Raw genomic sequence first — 26,310 nt, 5'->3', positions numbered from 1 at the left:
CTGATTGCAGCAGTTACTGGGGAATTGTTGGCGCTGAAGAAACTTGGGCTTCACCCCAAACCTACTGAATCAGATTCACGTGACTGGATAGGACTCTGTTTGAGCAAGTCTTCTGCACATAGACATCTCAGAAACATTGGTGTAGACGGCTTGAAGGAAGAAAAATTTTTTTAATTTTCTTCATTTGACATTTTATAGAAGAATGCTTATTCATAATAGTCTGTTTAATGAAAAGGCAATTTATTGCTGACAAACCATATGTTTTCAAATAAGCAACATTCTTTACAATTTAATGGAATTTTCTGGAGTCTCCTAAAATGTGAGGAACAGTCATTTTTATTGGTATTGCAATATAAGTATGGAACATTTTAAATGAAACAGGAAAAAGGAGAAAAACGTGAAAGGGAAAAAGGCACCCATAGGCACTTTGCCGATCGTGTCTATAGAAGCATGAATTGTTTCTGTAAGAGTAATGAGGCTGCTGACCGTTCATCCTCCTTAAAACTCTGATCCCAAGCTGGTAAGTGAAGGGAAATATCTCCCAGTCTCTACTTTTCCACTTTGAAGGCTTTCTGCTTCCATATTGAAAATAGGAACTGTATATTGCAAACAGTAATGGTTCTCCGTTGGAACCTGTTACAAATGCCATCCTCTCGGCTGTGGGAATAAACACTTCAGAGCTTAGATGCTAATTACTGTCACATGGAAACCAAGGAGACATATTATGACTTCTTGGCTGTCAGAAAGCCCATCTTCTTGCAAATGGCAGCACTTCACAGGGACTTTTACACTGCACAGTTTATAATTTGCATGGCTGACCTGTTATTTTAAAATACCAACAGGAAGATTAAGGATGTTGACACAAAGCATTGCCAGCCAATGCCCTATGGCCTTCTTAAACTCAGTGCAGAAAGTTCCCCTGCCTTTTAAGGAAGATTATAATCTGCCACGATTGAAAAAAAAAGACGCTACAAAAAGATTATGTTCTATAATAAGTTTTGAACAATCCAGAATTTTCCTCAAGCAATTGCAGGCTGTACTACGATTTGGTTGCATTGGCATATCTTGGTAATTTGGGCATAGGTTGTTTCTAATAAAAGAACAGGACAGAAGATTGCTAAGCTCTGGAACAGATTTCTGCTTGGAAGTTTGATCTGTTCCTGACTTGTGGATCACATTCGGTGGATTGCCAAGGGAATAAATCATCCAGGGCTTTGGTGAAGCGCATATGACTGCGGGACATTGGGACTTCTCTAGAACCAAATGGAACTGAGTTAATATTTGTAAAGCACATTACACAATGCCTACCACATGGAAACTGCTCTGCAAATGTTTACTAAATACTCAAGACGTTCTGTTTTAAACTGAGGAAGACCTCGTATGTGTGCCTAGAAAGATTTTGGATCAGAAAATGAATGAATCTTGATGGACTGAGCATCCTGGGATTTGGGCTGTAGAACTCCCACTCAGTTGGTACCAATTACTTGCTTTGCTCATGACTGCCACATGTGTCAAATTTCTACCTAGGATTCCAAGCGGCAGAGCAAGTAGCAGTAAGCACATTGTATTTTGGATGCACATTAGAGCCAACAATGCTGTTTAATAGCTGAGTTTGGGGCAAGTTGTTTCACCTCTCTCCGTTCTTTTTTCTTAAAGATCACGGCTAGCATGAGATATGTCTAAGAGCTGGATAAACATAAAGTCTGTACTCATCCAGACAGTTTATCCTTAGGTACCCACTTCTACTTCGACTGGTCATGGTGTGGGGGGGAGCCTACAGCAGGTGGTGAGTCACCCAGGATAAGTAGCTAAAAGTTGACAGATTTTCCAGAGGGGTGGTAAAATCCTGCAGCAAGAATGTTAGGAAACTCCCCTTGAGTGAAATATAGGTCTGGGGAGAGCCTTCCGTCTCTACAACTCAAACCTCTACTGAAGAGTTCTCAAACAGACTTCAGAGTCACAAACCCAGCAGTGAATGGAAGGCATTTCTTAGAATTGTCTGTTTCTTTCTTACCCTTCTTAGGCCTTGCTTCCCCTTGCTTCTGCCTTCTGCTTTCTCTTCTAACAGAGCTGCTCTCCCTCTCCACTTTGATCCCCTCCCCCCGCCATGTGTTCTGAGGGAAACCAATCCTATCTACATATTCTGGGGAAACCTAGTTGGCTGAAGGTTATTCCTAGTCTCCTTAAATAGACACATGACCCAGCTCTGGCAGATGAGACTTGGGTCAGCTTGTTCAAAGGTTTCTAGGAAATTTCTTTCCTCCTAAGAGAGCTACAAATAGAGGCAGTCTCTTTTACCCGCCTTGAGCACATGCCGGAAACAGCTGCAGGCATCTTGTTGCTTGTTCAACGCTGATGAAGTCAGAATGGGAAGATACTCAGGGGCAGAATAGGTCAGGGTAAAGATTTTGTGAGCTGAACCTATTCAAGGGACACAGACCTTCCCATCTGTTATCTCATCAATCATTCTAATGGTGTTTGAGGTAGGATATGTTATCCCTAATGGGCAGGATGAGTAAACCAAGAGGTTAAACTGCTCAGGGTCACACAGCACATAGGTGGAAGATTTCAAATTCAAACTGAAGTCTGTTCAACTTCAAAGGTTGTGCTCAAGTTGTTGCAGAATCCGAACCTTAGTTCAGATGAGGAGTGAACAAGAAGCAAAACCTGAGAGTTGGCTGGCATCTTTTTTCTTCTTTCTTTTATTTTTTTTTATTTTGACTTTGCTGCCCAACATTTGACCTTTCTTGACCTCCATTTCACCATGTGTAAGACAGTTGGACCAGATCTTGACTGAGGTTCTTTTTGGCTCTAAGATCTTTTGAAATGCTTGGTAAACCACAGGGAGGGATAAGAGAAAACAAATAACATACGTTTGGTATCTTGAGAAAGGGCACTGGGCAGGATTTGCCCTTTGAGTCCAAGATTCAGGAACCCAAAGAATAGTAGAAGGTTCCATGTGGCTGTCCAGGGAACAAGCCCAAACCAAATTTCTTGCCATAGTAAGAATACTAGAGTCAGAGAGGGACTGGTGAGAGGTGTTTTCTGCAGCTTCCTCTTCAGCAAATCAACCAGCTTGATTGCTCAGTTCCTGAACAGGGAGTGAGATTCTGAAGAACATTTTGCTATCTTTCATGGTTTGCATTTCCACAGTGACTAAAGCAATACCAACAAAGGGCGGTGAGGGGGGAGGGTGTCATATGAGGTGCTTTTAAAGGTGAGCTACATTGGCCCCTTTGCTTAACATTTTTCTGTTTTTGAACTTGATGTTGGGTTGACAAGTAACAGTTGGAAATACTAGGGAATGTTATGTGATATTTTGGTACATGTATATGTTGAGCAATGATGAAGTCAACACAATTAACCTGTTCATTACCTTAAACATTTATCCTTTTTTCCCCCTTATGGTGAGAACATTAAAGTTCTTTCAGTTGTTTTGAAACATATATTAGATATTTCCAGAAAATTTGGTTTTGTGATATTACAATCAGAGACAGTAGGGGTGCACAGAGAAATTTCATCCCAGAAGCCCCAGGAGGCTCTGCTTGCAGAAGGCATCCCCTTCAAGGCCTACACAGGAGTCAGGCCTCTTATGTGTAGTATGAGTTCTTAAGTTCTTTGACTGCCTATATTAGGGTTTTAAGAGATTTAATTATTTTCATGTGCATTGGTAGTTTTCCTGCATGTACATCTGTGTGAGGGTGCCAGATCTCCTGCAGCTGGGATTACAGATAGTTGTGCACTGCCATGTGGGAGCTGAGAATCAAACCCTGGTCCTCTGGAAGAGCTATCAGGGCTCTTAACTGCTGAGCCACCTCTCTAGCGCCTATATTAGTTTTTTAGGACTTCTATCACAAAGTTAACTAACCGGGTGGCTGAAAACAATGGAAGTATTTTGCGCCACAATTTTGCAAGTTAGAGATTTAAAAATCAAGGTTCTAGCAGGCCATACTCCCTATGAGACCTGTGAGGGAGGGTCTTTTCTCACTTTTGCTAGCTTCTTGTCATTGGAAATCATGACTGTTCCTCGGCTTGCACGATGGCTCTGTCCCTTCAGTCTCTGCTTCCATAAGTACGGGACTGTCTTCTCCTTGGGTGTTTCCTCTTATAAGGACACCAGTCATATTGGATAAGTGTCCACCCTCCTCCCGAATGACCTCATCTCAGCTAATTGCAGCTACTGAGGTTTTATTTCTTCATAAGGTTGCACTCTGAAGAATTGTGGTTTTGGAATTTGATACAATTTCTGGGGAATCCGATTCCGTGCCTGATACCACCCATCTAGACGAAGTCCTACTCACACACTTCTTACCAAGTGAAGCAGTGTATTTTTCTGTCTGGAGTGATTGTTTTCTTTCAATTTTCTTATCCCCTACTTCCTCCTAACTCCCCCCTCCTCTCTTCTTACTTTTTTTCCTTCTCTATATTTGAGACAGGGTCTTGCTGTGTAGTCTAGGTTGGTCTCAGTCATACAATCCCCTGGCCTTGGCCTCTCAAGATTATTTGTTGGTTTCCATGTTGGATTACAGGCATGAGTTACTACACCCCTATTGTTTCATTTCACTGTCAACTTTTACATGTGTTGAAAATAGATTCTGTTTGACAGAAGTAGGAAGATATGGCTGTTCCTAAAGTAGCAGCCACACAATGTGGTACCCTAGAGCACTGCTTCTCCAACAGTATTGTTTATTTAAATGCCCTGAGGACCTTCTTAGAAATTCAGTTCTGAACACAGTAGGTCTGGGTGAGGCCTGGGATTTGACTTTTCCAACAAGCTGATGCTGTTGGTCTACAGAGTATCAGGCTCTAGATCTAGGGTAGATGCTGCTCACATCTGTTTATTTAGAACAATTCATAATTATTCTTGGGAGGTTTCAAAAATTTAGCTGTATAGTAGCCAGAAAAAGTCCCAATAAACTATTTCTCATAAAAAAATCCAAAAATGGGAAAGAGCATTTTAATTATTTTATTTTCATGCAAGACTGGAGTCAGAAACATCTGTGTGCATTCATCTGGATGGAGACAGTATTTTTTTTTTTGGTGACTAGTTGAGATGTGTTTGTTTGAAGCTGTGGCTCTTAGGAAGAGATAACTTCAAGGTTTAGGGCAATCAAGCAACTTCTTTGTTTTTTTTTTAAGAAAATAATTGCATTTGGAGAAACTTGAAGCCAGTTTTGACAGACATTGCTCACTTCTTGCTTCAAGAATTCAAGCATTCAGATTTCGTTGGGTCCAAATTATGTTGAAAGCTCTATTCCAGGACCCACCCGGACTGTCCCCAAAGATCACATCTGTGCCATTGTTCACTTCCACACTCAGAATCCTCTTCACTTGCTGCCCCACTCAGACCATCAATGACTCATAGACAGTCCCCATCCATGCCAGACCAGGTGGGAGAACCAGGGTATACCCACCCTTGGAGGGCTCTGCCTCTGAATGAACCTCTATAGAATAGGCTTCAGAGATGTGAGAATAACCTGTAATGTTGGGGTTGTCAATTTGGTTTTTACAAATTCAGTAATGCCTTGATTATTTCCAGCTCAAAACCACCCATGTATTATCGGCTAACTAACAAATATTAGTTGGAAGTTTCTAGGAAGATCTCTGTTTGGCAATTACATCTTTTGGGTCAGGGTGTTAGTTTGTTTTCATGGTCAGCATTATGTGTAGCACAAATGATAAAAACCCAGAGACAGATATTGGGATTCAAGCCGAAGATCAGAAAAACAAAGTAGCCAACCACTAGAGAGACCTTTTACCCCTACCAAATTTTCAGACTGAAAAGGTGAGAGCCTGTCTCCACGAATCCTTAGGTTCCACATTCCAGCGAGTTCCTGTCTCTTCCCCTTTATATTCCTCTCTCAGTACAGCCATATTGCTCTTGTTTCCAGCTCCCTAGTGCTAGGATTAAAGGTGTGTGACTCCCAAACACTGGGATTAAACGTGTGAGCCACCACCATCTGGATCTGTTTCTGAATTGATCTTGTGTAGACCAGGGAAATTCTAAAGTCACAGAGATCTGTCTGCCTCTGTCTCCCAAATCCTGGAATTAAAGATGTATGCCACCATTCCATGGCCTATATGGCTGACTAGTGTGACTACTTTGCCATCTGATATTCAGGCAAGCTTTATTATTAAAACACAAATAATATAACACTGTATTTCCCCTTTTAGTCTAAAATAAAAAAGCTATGACTAAAATAAGAAAAATTACATACAATAAACACAATAAGTATATACAATATATACAGACAATAAATACATCAACAGTGTCTAGTTCATTTGTATTTGAGAAATTCAGAGAAAATATTCCTCTATTTAGACTATCTTGGTGAGTCCAAAGTCTTGTACCTAATTTACTTTCTATCATAACTTGCTTTCTGCATCTGGTAAACAAGGAAAACTGTAACTATCTAGTCTTCAACTCCTTCAGAGACCCAAGAAGGAAATAATATTAACTGAGTAAGCAGGAAGTGTGAGCAAGCGACTTCCAAAAATATGAGAAATGACAGAAACAACTGACTACCTGGAGAGGTACCCACAGTTCCTCTGCAATGTTGGGGCCTAGAATATTTGACAGACTTTTCTGTGAAGCAGTATTCTCTGAAGGACTGTCCCTTCTTGTCTTGACAATGTTTTACAGTCACTTTCTTTTGTGTCCAGTTATGCTTATCTTATTAGGACAGCATACTGTCAGCAGTTGAGGCAAGGGCAATTTCTTATATAGTGACTTACTTTTGCCACAGAGAAAGTAAACTCCATGTGGAGTACAATGTCCATCATCTTCTCTGAAGTAGATTGGTGCTGCCAGTAGCAGATATGTCTTATTGTCATAAAAAGAGCCTATGTTATTAAAGCATCTTAAATGTCATATTTTGTAGATCTCTTAGTTATTTGAAGATGACCTGTCTGTCTAAAATATATCTTGGTTTGACCTTGAAAACATACGTAATGTGACTACAAGTTCAATTGTAATAGGTGGTTAACTACTAACCTGCAATACCTTATTATCTTTAACAATCAGTAATAATAATTTTTAAGAACTAGAAATTCACATTACATTTTAAATGAGTTGTATAAGTTCGATACCTTGAACAACAGTAGACATGCCTGTACAGTATGTTCTAACAAAATTAATCTCAAATTTGTATCAATATACAGAATTTGTATACAATATACAAATGTCCAGTCCAATGTAAAACATTTACAACTAGTACTTGCTTTTGTTGAAAGTAAATTCAATAATCTTTTTATCTTATCATATCTGTATGCTTCCTTTTTCTTTTTAGAGTAGATTTAATAATCTACCATTTAATTCTATCATATCTGTATTCCTCCTTTTTTCTTTTCAAAACAAGAACTCTGAATCTAATCTCCTTTGTTCAACTTTCCTCCTGGATGGAACCAATTACTACAAGCTCTTTTCCAGGGTTCACTTTCTGCCCATAACTTGTCAATTTGATCATTATTAAAAGGTACAATAATTTCTGCTGTGTCTACTGTTAATTGACAAAGTCTCAATTTTCCTTTTAGAATAAACTCAGAGACCTTTTCCACATAAGTTTTTATTTTTTTTTAAATCATACTTATATGATTTTAAAAGATTCATTCTAAGATATATCTTCCCTCTGCATTACAATTACTGTAGTGGAATGTTTGTAGGGTAATATGAGAAGAATGTAGTTAAGATTCGGATCCACACAACCCACATGTACCTTCTGTAATTTCTCTTCAATCAAAACCAATCCATTCTCAGGTTCAGCTGAAAATTTCCTGGGACTACTCAAGTCTTTGTCACCATTTAAGGTTTTGTTTAAATTTATCAGTTCAACAGTTTTTATCCCAATAGTTTGCCATAGATGGGAATTATCTCCTAGCAATCTTTAAAAATTTAATATTAAGAGTCTGAAATTTATCTTTCCTAATTTGCACTTTTGGGGTCTTATTTTTTGAAAAGCTATTTTATAACCTAAATAATTAATATAATCTCCTCTTTTTATTTTTTCAAGAGCAGTTTATAATCTCTAAGAAGGCAAAATTTTATTTACTTCTTCAAACATTCTTTCTAAAGTATCTACATTTGAATGAGATAGTAAAATGTCATACATGTAATGATAAACTATAGATTGAGGAAATTGGTTACATATCTTTCCAACAGCTGCCATACAAATTATTGGCACAGGTTAGGACTATTTAACATTCTCTGTGGGAGAATCTTCCATTGATATCTCTTAGCAGGCTGAGAATTATTATAATAGGCACTGTGAAGGCAAATATTTTCTGCCTTTTTCTTGTAAAGGTATAGTGAAGAAACAATCTTTTAAATCAATCATTATGAGGGGCCATCCTTTAGGCAATAGAGAAGGCAAATGAATTTCAGACTGTAGAGAGCCCATTGGCTGAATCATCTTATTAACAGCTCTTAGATCTGTTACCATTCTCCATTTTCCAGATTTATTTTTAACAAGAAATGGAGGAGAATTCCAAGGGCTTGTTAATTCTTCAATATGTTGAGCATTTAGTTACTCCTGTACCAGTTGTTCTAAAGTCTGCAGTTTCTCTGATGTTAAAGGCCATTGTGCAATCCATACAGGTTTGTCTGTCAACTATTTTAAAGGTAGGGCTGTTGGTACCTTTGAAATATCAGCAGCTGTTGTGCCCTGTTCTTGTACAACCTGAATTATCAATGATTGTTCTTTATAATATCTTGTAATATTTTCCCCAGAAACATACCTTAATTTATGTTTTTTATAAGATTAGGGGAATGTTAACGTGAGTATTCCATTTCTGTAACAAGTCACGTCCCCACAATTTCATTTCTATGTTAGCCACATATGGTTTTAATATTCCTCTCTGTCCTTCCTGTACATTCAACACATCTCACACTCTGCTTTACCTGAGATAAAGTTCTGATTCCTAAAAACTGAACATTTACCTCCTGAAGAGGCCAATTTGGATGCCAAGATTCTGATAAAATTATTACTACATCCACACCTGTGTTTACTAGACCTTCAATGATAATGTCATTTATTAGTATTTTTAATCTTGGTCTTTGTTCATTTATAGAAGTTTTCAAAAATCCTTGCTTTATGGTTTCTCCTGATTTTTTGTGTTCTCTCTTCTATAGCTGATCTATCATCCATAGCAGTATGGTTTCTACAATAGCCATTAGGTTCTTTAATTTCTCTAGGAAAGAATTTCCTATATGATGGCAGGAAATGACTGAACTGGATTTGGCTACCACTAGAGAGATTTTTTTACCTTTACCAAATCTTCGGACTGAATGGGTGAGATCCCATCTCCATGAATCCTCAGACTCCACACTCTACTGAGTCCTTGTCTCTTCCCCTTTATATTTCTCTCTCAGCCCAGCCATATTGCTCCTGTGTGCTGGGATTAAAGGTGTGTGGCTCCAAAGCCCTGGGATTAAATGTGTGAGCTACCATCACCTGGATCTGTTTCTGAATCGATCTTGTGTAGCTCAGGGTAGCCTTGAAGTCACAGAGATCCATCTGCCTCTGTCTCCCGAGTCCTGGAATTAAATGTGTGTGCCACCACTCCCTAGCCCATATGGCTGACTAGTGTGGCTGCTTTGCCCCCTGATCTTCAAGCAAGCTTTATTTATTAAAGCACAAATAATATATCACTTCAATTATATCTATAGAGTTTGTGGTAAAATCCAACTGTATCAAACTACAAATGGGGATGTTCTACTGGGAACTCACCAAGACCAGCTGGCCTGGGTCTGGAAAAGCCTGGGATAAAACCGGACTCTCTGAACATAGCAGACAATGAGGACTACTGACAACTCAAGAACAATGGCAATGGGTTTCTGATCCTACTGCACGCACTGGCTTTGTGGGAGCCTAGGCAGTTTGGATGCTCATCTTACTAGACCTGGATGGAGATGGGGGTTCCTTGGACTTCCCACAGGACAGGGAACCCTGATTGCTTTTCGGGCTGGGGGGGGCTTAATTGGGGGAGGGGGAGGGAAATGGGAGGCGGTGGCGGGGAAGAGACAGAAATTTTTAATAAATAAATAAATTTAAAAAAAATAAATGAACTCAGGAATGAGAAAAAAACTCTGCAGCATATCATAATGGGGAGGAAAAGAACCACATTTGGTTACCTATCTCTGCATATCAAACTACTCAAAACTTGGTGATTTAAAGAAAAAAAAGCTATTTTTCTTGAGATTAACTATAGATTGGTGAGTTAGAGAGGCACAGCTGAGATGGTCTGTCTCTGGCCCAGAGTATCTGACACTCCAAAGTGTGAAACCTGGTTTATATTGGTGTCATGTGGGGTCTCAGTTCTTTGCTACCTGTTTTCTCCATGTGGCTTCTTGGATCTGCCTTTGGTGGTGATTTCAGTATAATTTGCATTTGTTAGAATCAGAGAATGGAAGTTGGCAGGTAATCCAAGGGCTTGATGCTCAGTGTTATGGCTCAGAACCAGCCCACTGTCCTTTCTGCCATCTTTTACTAGTCAAAGCAGATAACAGAGCATGCCTAGATGTAAGCCAAGGGGAGCTGAACCCTTGCCTCTGGAAGGGAAGGATGGTAAAGACTTTGTGGACACCTTTCGCTGCTGACATGGAAACATTTTCCCACATTCCTTTCAGGTTCTGATCAGACTAAGTCAAGGTCTCTGTTAACCTGAATACCCTGTGACTCCTGAGATCATCATCCAGTGGACAATTTTTAACTTCTAGAGTCGAGAGTCAGCAACTAGTCTTTGAACTTTCAGCCACTGTTACTCTCTTAGACTTTTCACTGTTAGTTTTCAAAATGTCTCCTTTGCTTCTCTACTTTCCAATAGGTAGTCTTTTTCAAGGGGATGAATTTTTTTTTAAAGAAGAAATTGTTATGCTTTTGTTATTTTATAAAAATGACTTAAGTGATTATCCAGGTGCTGTTATACTAGCAAAATTCCGATGATTTTTTGTACATATAATAAAATGTACAAGTGTTTCTTTACTTTGAATCTCCAAAGAAATAACCACAAACATTTCATCTTGTCTCCCTTTATACCCTTTTCTGTACATACACATTTGAGTCTGTACATTGCTGTTCACAGTCGTTTTTATTAGACCATACATTATGATGCAGCTTGTCTTTCCTGTTTAGTAATATGCCATGGTGGTTGATCCATGCTAATATATCTGTACCCTGCTTCATTTGAAGAAATATCTTAGTTTTAGTTACCTAGGTATGTGAGTGTGGGTTCATGCACATGAGTGAAGTGCCTGTGGAGGTGGGAAGATGGTATTGGAACTCCTGTAGCTGAAGATAAGTATTCACACTGGAAACCCTACCCAGGCCACCTGCAAGAGCAGTAGGCACTGTTAACCACCAGACTGCTTCTGTATTTCCAACATACTGCTTTTTGTAAATGGATCCAAGTTATTCCACTATACTAACATGACGTAATATAGACTTTCTTGGTAATATTTACAGACTTTTTGTTTGTGGTTTTTAGAAACAATAAATGTCATTGTAGCAATTAGTCTTATATCTACATCTGGAGACTTTGCATATGTGCAGATATTTCTATATGATAGATGCCTGGAGGTGGAATAGCTATGTTACAGAGTATGGACGTTTGGGATTTCAATACATTCAGGCAAGTGCGCCTCAAAACCTGGTGCACCAATTACACCAAGTGTTCTCATCCTTAACAACGGTGGGTATTAGTGCAGTTTTTAAATCCTGGCAGGTTAATTGGTGGGGAACAAATATCTTACCATTGTATTTCTTGACTGTTACTATTTTTTTCTGTTACTTTTTCTTTTAGTATCCTCTAATCTCATTTGTCAAGCAAAACATGCGTTCTTTGTTATTTCTAAGGTGAAATTTCCAGACGTGCAATTGTTAAGCAATGAGTTAACCCATGGGGAGACATTTATTAAATGCATTTCAGGAGGATCATTTCAAATCTTTTTTTAGATTTCACACTTGGTGGAGAGTCATTCTCCCTCACTGATGATCTGAGTTTCATTTCTTGGCAGTTACAAATCCTCTACATAGAAAAAAAAAAGATTGATTGTGAATTACATACTAAGAAATCAGAAAAAAAAGTGACTCAGTGATGCTTAGTCACTATGTGCAAATAAGCAACAACCTTTTTCCTGGACATCAGTTAGCTAATAGGTGGCTCAGTAGCCATGATTAGAGCGAAGAACATCTTTCATTCAATGACTATACACTTTTTACCCTAAAGAAGGAGAGCTCAGAGTTTGGTTAGTTACTGAGCTATTTGTTGAGTACCTATTAGGGTCCAGACATTATTTTGCCATGATTTATAATCTCTAAAGATGAATCAGTATCTGAATCTGGTAGTACAATTGGGGGCATCTGCTGTTCCAGATTCTTGTTTAGCAGTTTAAATTCTACTTTCTGAGGCTGTGTTATATCAATGTAATTGTACCATTTAAGCACTTAATGTCACAGGCTGCCTAGCCAGTCAACCCTGGTGTGGTTTTGTATTCTCCACTTGCATCAGGTACAAAGCAGTTAAAAGATAGTTCTTTGTTAGTCGTGGCTGTAAGTGAAAGAGAAAACCTTGGTAAAAGTTGAAAAGCAGATAAGTTGCGGTGTGTGGACACGAACAGGAAATAAGTTGCTCTTAAAAGGAAATATGATTTAGGAGATAGCCAGGAGCTTGCACAAACATTTTTGTCATTTCATAGTCTAGAAGTTTGCAGAAGTCTCAGAAGATACCTCAGCAGTCTGCAGCACATGATATATTCTGGAACATTCCATTAAACATTGATGAGACAAATATACCTGCAGTTAAATGATTTGTGTTTAAAATCTAGAAACATACACATATGTAAGAATATATAATCTAAGTGACTAGAAAGTTCTTATTGGAGGTGGTTTTCAATGCTGTTTATTTTCCCCTTGGGTAGACTAGTGGTTTGTTCACTTGAACTCTTTGAAGCAAATGTGGTGCTCTGTACACGCAGAGCTCAGATAGATTTGCTGTCCACATTGTCAATAACCCTAGTGTGGCGCAGCCACATGATTTGAAGTCTGAAGATTTTTCTTTTACTTTTCTTTTCTTTTTTCTTTCTTTCTTTTTTTGGATCCCTGGCTCTCCTTCTAATAGACTGTCATCTTTGGGAATCCACTTACTCTCAGGGCCTTCTTTTCATTTTTATGTGCACATGTGAATGTGTGTTTGTGTACGCTGGTGCCTGTGACCATGTGGGCGTGTATGTGTGAAAGGGAGAGCACAGCCTCAAGGGTCATTCCTCAAGATACGGGCTACCTCATTTTTTTGAAACACTGTCCTTCCCTGGCTTGGAACTCACCAGGTAAGCTAGACTTTCTTGCCAAGGAATTCCAGGGTCTTCCTGGTTCTTTGCCTCTCCAGTGCTGGGATTATGACCACACATCATAATGCCCAGAGATTTCATTATTTTTTTTAATGTAGGTTCTGGGGACTGAACTCAAATTCTCATGTTTTTGCAGCAAGCACTTTATTGACTGAATGGTCTCCCCAGCTCAGTGCCTTATTTTCTTATCTGTAAAACTATAAATGCTGGGCACCAAATTTTGTAGACATAAACTTTGGATGGGAACCAAAACCCTTCAAATAAGGTATATTATAAGCAAAACATGCTTGCTGGTATGAGCTTATTATTTTTCCACCATAAAAGAGGAAAATTGTTTGTAGTCATTCGCCCGTTACCAGTTTCTGATTACCTGCCGTGAGCCAGGCACTTGTCCTAGTGGCTAGAATAGTAACAACAACAAAGAACTGGTTTCTGCTTTGTAGGTTTACCCACCAGTAGAGATAGTGATCAGAATGGTCTAGTCTAGTCCATGCTGTGCTGAAGCTGGTTTATGCAGCTTCACAAGAACTGACGTCAATTTTCCAGAATTCTGAAAAGGGTTGCTAGCCATATCTATTATTAAAAATAATGCTAAATAGGCGACCCTTGTTACTCATGTATTCTGTGTCTGTGAATTTGCCTACTCAATAAAATTTATTTGTAACCGTAAGCCGATACTGTGGCCATTTGTGAACATGTGCACGTGCAAAGCCGTGAGAAGTTTGCCTTGCCCCACGTGCATGTTCCCAGCTAAGGCTGAACAAGGCCTTTTCATTTCAGCTCCCATACTTTAAACAAATATTCTTTTGTTGTATACTTAGTGCCAGGTTTTTCACTTTTCTGTTTAAAATAACCCAAAACATAGTGTTGAAGTAATTTTTAGTGTTCCAGGGCACAAAAAGGCTATGGTGTGTTTTTTGAAGAAAATACACATATTAGATAAACTTCATTCATACCTAAGTTATAGTTGGTTAGGCACTGAATTCAATGCTCATGAATCAGCAATACATACTATAGAAGGTGTTTTTAAATAGAAAAACAAATAAAACAAGTTTATGTATACTAACACTTGATAAATAGCAGAAGTTTTGATCAGAAGCCCATAGGAACTTAATTTTGTATTTCTTCTAGAAACATCGTAATTTACTGTTCCAGCAGCTTTCTAGAATTCAACAACTGTGTATAAGAAGAACTGACTCTATACATAAACAATAAAATAATCTATATAAAACGAAAGTTAGTGAATTCCCCCAAATCCCCGGTTTGTTTTATTTTGGTACGTGCATTTATCTGTGCACTCAGTTATATATGTCTATTGAATTCATATAGTAGGTATATTATATAATAAAGGTGTTATGTGCATGTCTTTCTTTCCACATTTAATGATGCCAAGTCAGAAGCTTGACATTGGCGAAGGTAGAAATATTTACTCCATGAAAATGAGTAAATGCTGAAAACCAAGACTCTTTATTTCCAGTCTCCACTTCGCCTTTACATTTCCCAATGTATGGCTGTCTACACCTTTTTTTGGAGGTCTACTGACGGGGCCCTCCTATTCCCACCTCTGGTCCATTGACCAATATTGGCTCAGTATGCTCACATGTCTCCAGGCAGGATTTATGCTCTCAAGCTTCCCATGGGACCAAATGAACTGGGAGGTCCAGATGCCTGAGAACGTGCTCATTTGGTTTCCTCCTTTTCCCTGTCTTCCTTCTTTCCTTTGCCAGCTTACCCCAGGAGCTCTTTCTTCATAAATGCCTTTCACACAAATCCAAGTCCCAGTGTCTGCTCTTGAAGCAGCCCATCTGAAATGGTACTCCAGCAAATCTGGGAAGCAACCCCTAGGGTCAGCAGCTGTCATATATGCTTCACACATTGACCGCAAAGAAAGAAAGAAACCCGGATTCTAGTGTATGTGCTGCCAAAGGGAGTATGTTTTTTTCCTGCTTTCACTTCCTTATTTTTTTATTACAACACTGCTTGGCCTATTAGCTCATGCATATTTCTAGCTAGCTCTTACAACTTAATTAAGCCAATCCAAATGGAACCTTACCTGTAGGTCACTTCTTTCTTAAAAAGCTCTTGCTGCTGGGCAGTGGTGGCACACACCTTTAATCCCAGCGCTTGGGAGGCAGAAGCAGGGGTTGTGAGTTCAAGGCTGGCCTGGTCTACAGAGCTAGTTCCAGGACAGCCAAAGCTGTTACACAGGGAACCCTGTTTCTAAAAACCAAAACCAAATCAAACCAAATGAAAACAAAACAAGAAAAAAGCTATTTCTGGGCTGGTAAGATGGCTCATTGGATATAGCAATTGCGGAGCAAACCTGATGGAGACTAACCAACTTCACAAAGTTGTCATCTAACCTCTACACATGCACGTGGCACATTCGTGCCCCCATCAATCAAACATATGCAGGTACACAAAAATAAAGGGAAAAGTTTGAAAGCCATTGCTTTCAAATTTTTCATTTGATTCAGCGTCTAACGCCTGCAAAGAACCATACATTACAATCTGTTTTGGTTTTGTAGTTGCAACTTGCTTGTTGCTTAATGCGTTCATATTTTGATAAAATCTAAAAGACTACTGGAACATCTTTTACTCAGCCTGGCTTCTTGTTGGGTTTGCCTCTGCTGAGCTCAGCTAGTGGCCTTGAACTCTGACTTGCAATAATAAATCAAGCTTTCATCAAGTTTTTCTTGGACTATTGAGAAACAAAAACCCATAAGCAATGCTGCAATAACTTCCTTTGAAATTCTAATTGGTTTTACTGTGATAAAATGTGTCGTAAGCAGTCAAAGAAGCCCACTGTGCCATTGTATACAAGTGGAATGTGATTCTTTGAATAGTTTCCTCCATTTTTAAATTATTATTGCTCTAGAGTTAGCAAGTACCAGTTCAGAGGCATGGTCTGAGTAATTGTGCAGTAATTAAATGCTTGCTCAGGAAAAGAATTTTAGATTGATAAATTGCTTTATTGCATTTTGAAAGGCTAAAAGGGGCAGTCAATCAGGTAGACTCTGTGTTTGTTTTCTATACAATATGTCATAAATTATTCACGCGAACAAAGACTGAATTTGAGAAAGGAGGAATCTTGGCACATAGAGGAATTACTGCTCCAACGGCCATTGTAGAGGTTGAGGCCTCTCTCAAAGATCCCCACAAGGTTTTGAGGGTAAAGAAGAAGTTCTTGCATAATGAACATGAAGTTTAAAACTGAGTCTATTGGCTGCTGGTGTGTTTGGGGCTTATTTACACTTCTTGATACTTCCCTAGGCCAAGCTGCTTTGTAGAAGAAAGGACTTCTGGTAACTTCTGTTAAAGTATGTAAAACTCAGAAGAAAGCATGAACTATGTTGTGAGAGGAAATATTGCTAAGAACATTAGGCATCATAAGACAAAGGCTTCACTGGGGCTTTTTAACTGTTTTCATGACTTTATGTTTGCTCAGGACTTTCAAAAATGAACAATCATTTATCCAGACTGAAACACATAACATTTAAGTGTATAGGTTAACTTTATGCTATATATTCAAACAATTAGTGTACAAATAAAAATATAAAACAATTTCATTTTCCTCAGGAGGTTCCTTTATGCTTTTCTCCCCAAATACAGTCTTCTCCCAGAGACAATCAGTATTTTAACCTTGAAAAAATTCCTTAATTAAAATATTTTAAAAGTAACCTATGTATGTACTTGATGTGTATGTGTGGGTGCAAGTGCCATGGTGTGTCTGGGAATCAGAGGACAGCTTTGTGGAGCCAGTTCTCCTTCATCTTTGTGGGTTCTAGGGATCAAACCCAGGCTGCCAGACTTGCAAAGGGGCAAGTGCCTTTACCCGCTGTGCCATCTGTGGTCATACTATTCAAAATTTTATGACACATTAGTATCACCCCACTTGCCTTTCTGTAAACAAATGTGCTCCATTCCTTTGAGTGCCTGCTCACGCCTACTCTAATGCACACTAGAGCATGGATAAATATCAAATGTATCAATCATTTATTGATCATTTTGGGGGTACTATACACTTATGTGACTATACCACAGTTTGTTCATCTGGTTTCTAGTTGATGAATTTGCCCCTAGCTTCTGCTTACTGTGAGTAACTCTTCTATAAGGGTTGTTGGCTTGGGATGCCTCGAGTTCTTCCCTATTTATGGGGAATTACAAAAGTAGAAAGCAGGTTCTTTCTTGGTGAGATGAATGTAGACATCGTATGCCTGAGTGGATGGAAGCATTTAAGATTTTTTGCAAAGGAATGCTTACACCCTGGAGAAAAGGGTTAATTCAAGAGCTCACCTGGAGACAGGTCAGTCTAGGCCCACCTCGTAATCACTTATGGCCAAGGATAATGGAAGTATGTTGGAGAAAGGTGGCTGATGGTTCAGTGCAGTCAAAGCATCATGGGTCCCCACAGCTGACATGGTTGGTTCCTAAGAGACCACACTGGAGATTTGCTCTCTGCCAACAACCCTCTGGTAATGGAAGTGGGCTGCCAACTGGCCTAACCAGACACAGAAGGAAGGGCTGGTAGACTTGTTGGGGGATTATGGCGCCCCCTGGGGGACACTGATGTGTTTGTCCATAGGTCCAGTTTAAGTTGTACAGACTAACTTTTCAGGCATCATTATTTCATAAATCTCTCAAAAGATTTCAAAATAAATGCAAAAAATATTTATGATTTTATTAGGAAAATTCAGATTAATGAAAGATTAAGAGGTATATATGTGATGTTCAAGCTCTCACAAGAGGGGGTGAATCATTTTTGGGTTGTTGTTTCTGATAGAAAGGTTTCACGTATTTTGATAATTTATAATATCTGCTTTATTAATGAAGGTGGTGGGATAAAATGACAATTTCATCTGCAAAGTTCTTTGGGCAAAATGACTATACTAGATAGCAGTGAGCCTTTTGTGTCTTGCTTGCTCAGGGTGTAAAATGAGCGATTCTCAACCCACGTCAGCATCACCCTTCCAGCGAGCATTTGGGAATGTGTGGGAGCATTTTTGATTGTCACAATGACTTGGGGGGTGGGCTGATTCCATTTGCTGAGGTGAGGGAGGGAGGGAAAACGTCCAGCATGAGGGAGAATTTTCACATCTGAAATGCCAGTAGGACCCCTGATGAGAACTGTTCCTCCCACCCACCAGAAGACCTAGAGATATTTATAGGCAATTAATATTCAGGATGTTTAGGTGTAAATGCCAAAAAAAGCTAAACAAGTAGAAGTCAGCAGACATAAGAAGCTTGTTGTGACAGGAATGGAATCAAGCCCAGTTTGGTATACTGGACTTTATGACGACTTTACCCAAAGCAGAAATGGATTACTAGCCTTAAGTGGGATATGGAGGTGGGGAAATTACTTTCCCAGGATTCTCAGCATGGCCTTCTTCCTTCTCTTCCAAATGTTTGCTAGTTCACGGATCCCGGTCTTTCTTCATCCTTCTAGGGATAAGGATGCAGCTGATTGATTCATTAAGTCATAGGAATTTTCTATTACTCCTCCCAACTGGATTATTCGCAAGGGAAGAATCTCAGATTTGTAGGGAGAGAGGGAGGTGGGTTTTCTTTGTTTTTTGGCTGCAAGATCATTGTAGAATTTTTTATTATTCCTGGGCAAATAATAAAGCTATTTTCTCGGAAGTATGACTTTAGTTGTAGAAACCAAGGTGTCAACACGTGCTGTAACCATGACAAATTGAGGGAAGGTAGATTTGTAAGTTTATGGACATATGAACAACTTGAACAAGACTCTCGAAGGAAGGAGTTTAAAATTCACCGTGTGTGTGACAACATATGCAATTTTCACTTTTGTTAAACCAAATCCTCCTTATATTTCTCATGGTGTGTAATTGGGAGTCATACATAAAGTATCCATTCAGTGCGTTCCAAATACTGTGAATGATTAGGCATGAGGAATTTCCGTAGAGGCTCTGGATGAAGGTTTCATGCTGCCACATTTATCCATGGACCAGGAGGTCTCAATTATCCCCTGAGAAGTTTTACTGTGGTATTCTGCTTGTTTCTGTCAAGCATTTTCCGGGTGGGTAGTCTTGCTTCTCCTTCATGAACAAAACTGTTGCTAGGTGTCCCTCAGCTTCCGAAAGACATGGACTCATTTTTGTCTCTTTAGTATGTGAAAGAAGGGTTAGAGTGTATCACTGGTGTAAGAATAACCACTCCTTGAGTCAACGAATGGCCGTAAGATCTAATTACAGAAGCTCCTGGGATTGCTGGACTCAAGTCTCTAGGATCAGAATGTTAGGTGGATCACGATTACTTTCTTCTTTGTGTGAGAAAGAATTGTGAAAAGGGTAAGAGCTTAAATGCATTCCTACACTACTGACCAGTAGTTGCTACTATACTCTGCATCAGGTGTGAGAGAGTGTGCAACACTCTCATGGAGCCTGTTGGGCAAGAGGGAGTCATAATCTTAGTGATATGTTATAGTCATCTTAAAAATCTTCCTGCTTAATCAGGTATAATCCCAGCATTCCGAAGCCTAAGCGAGGCAGAATCATGAACTTGAACTCAGCTTGGGCCACAAAGTGACTTCTAGACCAGTATGGGCAGTGCAACGAGACCCTGTCTCAAAAAACAAATAAAAAAACCCCCTCATGTCAAGCCATACCTCCAGAGCATGTAAGTAAGCAAGCAAAGAAACAAAAAATCCAGAATCTCTGGACGTAGAACACAAACTTCAATATTTTTAAAGTTCTCCATCTGATTCTAAAATATAGCTAAGAATGGGAAAGCCCAGGGAAGGGGAAACACACAAATCCAGAAAGGGAAGTTTTAGATTAAAAAGTGACAAGTGCCCATGGTTAAACTTTTAGATTAATAAGGCCAAAATGCAGGAGAAGACCAGGTGAGAACTAAACTGTCATACCCAGAGGGTCTCTGTCAGTGCCATCTAGAGAATATGAAAGGCGATGGGAAATGGCACATTCTTAAAGGAAGAATGAGAGACACCCAGATTACTTTTCATATTTCATGTTGATTCTTTGAAAAATAAAAAAAATGTGTGCAAGTGTTTGTGTGTGTGCACCATGTGCGTGCCTGATGACCTCAGAGGCCAGAAGAAGAGGTCTGATCCTCTGGAACTGGAGTTGCAGATAATTGTGAGCCACCATGTGGGTCCTGGCAATCAAACCCAGGTCTTCTGTAAGGGCAGCAAGTGTTCTTAAGCCCTGAGCCATGTTTCCAGGCTCCCACCCTGATAGTGATTCTTACTGATGATTTGAGGAGTTGACACAGGAATTGGTTCATTGGGGTATTGTGATTGACTTTCTTTATTACATCCTTTAGCACATACGTGCTAACAGTAAGGCTAGGTAGAGGTTGCTCTTCGCTGAGAAGCTAAAATAAAAGGGGGAAACAAAACACATTGTTTTTCTCTGTGACAAAGGCACATGAATGTACTATTTGATGTGGTCATATGGCTAATTACAGACCTGAAAATAATAATTGAAAATCCCCACTAACCATAATTCTCAAAATACTCCTCTGTAAAAAGCATTCTCTGGCTAGTGGAAGAGGAAGCAGGCTTAGAGAGGTTAAATATCCTGTGAAGGTCTCGTGTTTGTTTGTTGGCACTGCTGGGATTCAAAGACTCAATGTGTTATGTTTTCCCATTTCTGTAAGTACTCTATTTCTATTATCAAGTTACTAATATGACATAATTGGTTGAGAAGTTGGAGAGAGATGAATAAAATGGCTCTAGCTCTAGGGAGCCTGTATGAGCTGCCTCCAGCACGTTTTCGAAGCACAGTGAGCCACTTCCAAACGTTTGGACATCTGAGGGCAGAGTTTTGTTCTTATTTCCAGGAACAAACTAAGAAGTGGCTGGAAGAATCTTGGGTTTTGCCATATTGTGCCATCTAGACTGGAGTCGAGATCATGTTCTAGGTAGGAAGGGTGAGAGACCACTTTTCAAGTTTCTCGTTAATTCCTAGAAGCATCAGAAAAGATGGAGATTTTCTTACACATCCAGAAGTATTGTGGCCATGTCTGAGCATATGATGGGATGGCTCGAGGAGCTCTGTGGTTAGAAGAAGAAAGACACAGAGAATGAATGGCACATGAACCCCAGCCGTATATTTAAATATTGGAGTGGGGCAGTGAGCGCAAAAGCTAGAAACAGTGGAAGATCAGATGCCTTCTCTTGATACCAGCATGCAGCTAACTTTTATGATCTTTAGAGAAAGAACAGAAAGACTTGAGGAAACAGAAAAGGTGGCAGATGTTAATTGTTGCCATAATTAGAGGTCGTTACAGGGAATGCAGCCAGAGTCTCCCCCACTCTTATTTCTTGGTAGAAGCCCAAAAGGAAAACAAAACCTGGTTTTTAGGCTCATATTGTTAGAGCTATGGAAATTATGCAGACTATTTTCTCCCCTTTTTTTGCTTTCGGGAGAAACAACTGGCCATATTTTGAAATTCTGATAAAGGACGGAATGCCTCAAGTTCATTGAGACAAGGTTAAAGACTGATGTAAATAGGACAAGGTGGTACAACTTACACAATTCAGTAGTTCGGCTGATAAAGTGCTGGACTTGCAAGCTTGGTAACCAGAGTTGGATCCACATATCTACATAAATTAGTTGGGCATGGTGGCACATGCTTATAATCCCAGGACTGGGGAGGTAGAGACAGATGGAACCCTGGCTAGCCAGCCTCCCCTACTTAGTGTGATCCAGGTCATTAACAGACCCAGTTTTGCCGGGCATGGTGGTGCATGCCTTTAATTTCAGCCCTCAGGAGGCAGAGGCAGGCAGATTTCTGTAAGTTTGAGGCCAGCCTGGTCTACAGAATGAGTTCCAGAACAGCCAGGACTGTTATATAGAGAAACCTTGTCTTGGAAAAACAAAACAAAAACAAAAAATGTGAGAGAGACCCAGTTTCAAACGAAAGATGCAGAGTGCCTAAGGAATGGCAAATGAAATTGTCTTCTGCCCTCCATATGCCCACACGCACACACACGCACACACATACACACACATGCACACCCATATGCACCCTTCACATTAACATATGCACACACACAATGTACTTGTAAACACACTGCTTAAGATAGGAGTGTTAGAAGAGATTTGTCCCTTTCTTTTGGGGATGTACATGGGTTTTGGATGCCTGCTAGATAGTGCTCATCGGATGCCTGGTAGATAGCACACATTGGATGCCTGGTGGTATTGAAAATGGTGCTAGCCTTGTGCTTTCTGATGATCACACACTGTCAACAACATGAACAATTTTACTAGGGGAGACTGAATTGCTGGAAGAACATCAGACTAGACTCGAGGTCTAGCTTCTCATCCTCACTATGTGTCAGATGTGTGATGATTCAAAGGGAAACTCTCTGAGCCATTGGTGACTACACTATCATTGATGCCCCCGTTCTTTGTGCTTAGACAAATGGCGCAGCACCCATCCTCTTTTAAGACTCTTCTTTGACCCTCATCCCATTCCAACTACTTTCCCGTTTCTCTGGTCACCTTCTAAGAGTGCTCCATGCATTTCTCTTCGCTTCCTCACTCACTAGTTGCTCTCTAACCCTCCTGGCCTATTTTTCCTTTTCAAAGTTCCCCCAAGGCTTTGACACTGCTACATCCACTGTTTAATTTGTCCCACCTATTCAGCACAATACACTGAATTATTAACTCTTTTTTTTTGCCTGCTTTGTGTAACACCACTCCCTCCTGATGGTCCTTTCTCAGTCTTTATTGCTGGAGTGACTTCCTCTTCAAAACCATTAAACCTCGGCATGCCACAGTGCTTAGTCAGCAGAACTCTTTTCTAACTGATTTCCTCTCTGGATGGTCTCAGTTTCATGACTTAGCTATGCTTTGTTGTCAAGTGAATGTCTGCCTTAGCCTCTGTCTTGAACTCTGGATTTGTATAGCCAACCCCTTACCATTAATGTCCATCTGTATGTCAAACAAGCATTTCAAATCTATTATACAGAATGAACTCCTGATTTTCCCTCAGTCATAGATGGTTGCATTCACATTTCTAACTATTGTATTAAAAAGTTAAAAAGAAGAAAGATTGCTTTTGGCTCATGGACTTGGAGGTTTTATTGTATAGTAGGTTGACTTCAGTAGCTTGAGTCTGATGCAACACAGACCATCATAGCAATGGGAGCATATAGAGAAGGCAGATGTTCACCTAATGGTGGCCAGAATATAAATGGAGTGAGAGGAAAGGAGAAGGGACAAGGCAACTTTCAAAGGCACCTTCCCCAAGGAGCCTACTTCCACCCACCAGGACTCATCTCCTGAAGCTTCAAGCATCTCCCCAAGTTGCACCACATCTGGATCCCTAACCTTCAGCATATGGGTTTGTGGGAAACATTTCATACACAGGCTATAATAAGTACTTGTTGCCAAGTATCCACTATTAGGAAATTTGCTTGAATGGCTTTGGTTAAGGAAATGGGAGTGATGGAGACATACACACGTCTGATCAGATGCTTTAAGACATTTTGTGTTGTTCTGCTATTGCCCTTTCCCTTCTGATACTGTACTGAGGACAGTCACTGTGCCTTTAGCCGGATTCCAGAATATAGAAGTTATGTGATAGAACTATTATTTTGCAGTCAACATATAACCAGCAAGAAATAAAGGTTTGTTGTTGCAAACTACTGAGACTTTTAGTCACTTTTCACTGTAGCGTAATTCAGTGAAAGCTGACTGATGTCATTTTTGCCCTCAGATCCATTGCTGAGGAAAAATCCACCCCAAATAAAAGTGGCTTAACATGGTAGTTATTTATTTGCTCATGATATCTAGAATCAGGCGGGGCTTCATGAAGACAGTTTGTCTCTACCATATATGGTACCACCTGGGATGTGTAATGGAGTTGGAGGCACCACTTCCAAAATGGCATGTTGTTATGCGGCCATTTGATGCTGGCCATTGGCTGGAATCTTAGCTATCTCAGTTATTCTCCTTACAGTCCTTGGTGGCTTAGGTTTCCTCACTTCCCAGCAGCTAGGTTTTCAGCTGTGAAAATTCCAGAGATAAAAGCAGAAGCTTCAAGACTTCTTCGGGCCTAATCTTGGGAGGCACAGAATGTTGCCTCTGCTTTGTGTCACTGACGAAGTAAGTCAAGCAAAATGAACATCTCATTGGTCAAACAATGATCAGCTTATATTCAGGAAAGGGTAAACTCAGTCTCTTGAGGAGGATCACAAAAGAGCGAGAAGTATGCTGGTGTGGCCATCTTTGGAAATGAAATCTGCTACAGGCCATTTACACCTCATCCTGAATTATCTTTGTAGTCTTTTTCATCCTTATAGTCTTTATTATTTAAGCCAGGAAAACTATCTCTTTTTCTAAATAAAGTTTTATTGGAACAGACCCACGCACATTCATTCACTTATAGTCTGGATGCTGTTACAACAGATATTATAAAGCTGGAGTTATTATTTGGGCTTTTACAGAAAAATATGCTGATGCATAATTTATATTAATGGGACTGTAATCTACCTGGATATTCAGGTTCTAAACTAAATTTGCTTCTGGTACTTTTCTTTCTGTTGTACTTCATATCCAATTATTCTAGAATCCACTCAGTTCTCTCAGAAAAATAATTTGATTCTGACTTCTCCCCATCATCATCAGCAGCAGCAGCAGCGGCAGCGGCAGCGGCAGCAGCAGCAGCGGCAGCGGCAGCGGCAGCAGCAGCAGCAGCAGCAGCAGCAGCAGCAGCAGCAGCAGCAGCAACAACAACAGAAGCAGCAGCAGAAGCTCACTTTGCATTTATCTCTGTTCTGGATTCTACCACTGTTTTTACTTTCATCCTATTTACAATCTTTTCTCAACACAATTGGCAGGTGATGTTTTTAAAATATCAGTCATTGTAGAGAGCTGCGTGGAGCCACACCTGATGGCAATGTAGAGAGCTGCGTGGAGCCTCACCTGACGGTGCTGGCTCCCGCCCTCCATGATCCCGAAAGCGAGTGCTCTCTGACTCATGCTATGATCACGAAATGATTGTCAGCTGCTTGCATATGCGTGGACCTATGGGCAGTGCCCACCTGGCAATCCGGGGTTGGCGGCCCGTGCCTTTTTAAGGGCTGGGAGAGGTTTGCCCCCCCGGGGGGGGGAGACAGAGAGAGACAGAGAGAGAGACAGAGACAGAGATACAATTGTTAAAAAAGGTCCTGAATAAACTGCTAGCAGGAAGAGCTCCAGTGTTGCGTCTTCCTTGCTGGTCAAGGCGGGTGTGACAAGTTAGAAAAGATGTGGAGGCACACGCCTGTAATTTTAGCACTTGGAAGTTGGAGATAAGAGGACCAGTTCATCCTTGGCTACCTGGTGAGTTCAAAGCCAACCTAGGGTATATGATACTCTGTCTCAATGGTTAGGGAAAGGAGGAAGCGATGTAATTATACTTTAATTAAAGATGACTGAACAAACAAAAAAAGAAACAAACATGCCTGTTAGATTGTTTTGTCTCAAACCTCTAATGGTTCTCTCATCATATTGTGAGTGAAATGCAGATTGTGGGCTGAGAGGTCCTACATGTTCCCCCAGCACATGTCCCCTAGAGTCTGACCTCAGAGACTATTCTTCCCTTTTATCTCAGTCACATTGCCCTCCCTGAATCTGAACCTTCAATGTGTGTTCTTGCTGTAAATGAGCCTTTGTATTTTCCATTCCCTCTACTTGGAATGTATTTGCCTTGGGCATTCACAGACTGGCCGCCTCACAGGCTTCAGGCAACTACTTGATTGGTATCTCAGGGCAGACTCCATTTATTCCAAAGCCCCACCATCCTGCTCACTCTGCCTTTAAAATATACATTTTAACTAAAATATAGTTACATTACTTTCCCCCCTCTTTCTTTCCTCCAGCCCCTCCCACACCCCCTCCCTTCAGTGCCTTCCATGTCATCCTCACTCTCAAACTGATAGCCTCTTCTTTCCTGTTTTTATTGTTACACTCACACATATATGTATATGTATA

The 26,310-nt window shown here is 40.1% G+C and overlaps 1 pseudogene; it reads right to left on the bottom strand.

Moving 5' to 3' along the window:
- Window positions 1–25,287, bottom strand: part of LOC142840503 (heat shock protein HSP 90-beta-like) — a 77,722-nt pseudogene extending 52,435 nt beyond the window's left edge.
- Between the last annotated feature and the right edge of the window lie 1,023 nt (window positions 25,288–26,310).

Source organism: Microtus pennsylvanicus, chromosome X, assembly GCF_037038515.1.
Source record: "Microtus pennsylvanicus isolate mMicPen1 chromosome X, mMicPen1.hap1, whole genome shotgun sequence".
Classification (NCBI taxonomy): Eukaryota; Metazoa; Chordata; class Mammalia; order Rodentia; family Cricetidae; genus Microtus; species Microtus pennsylvanicus.
This window is presented reverse-complemented; position numbering and strand designations above follow the sequence as displayed.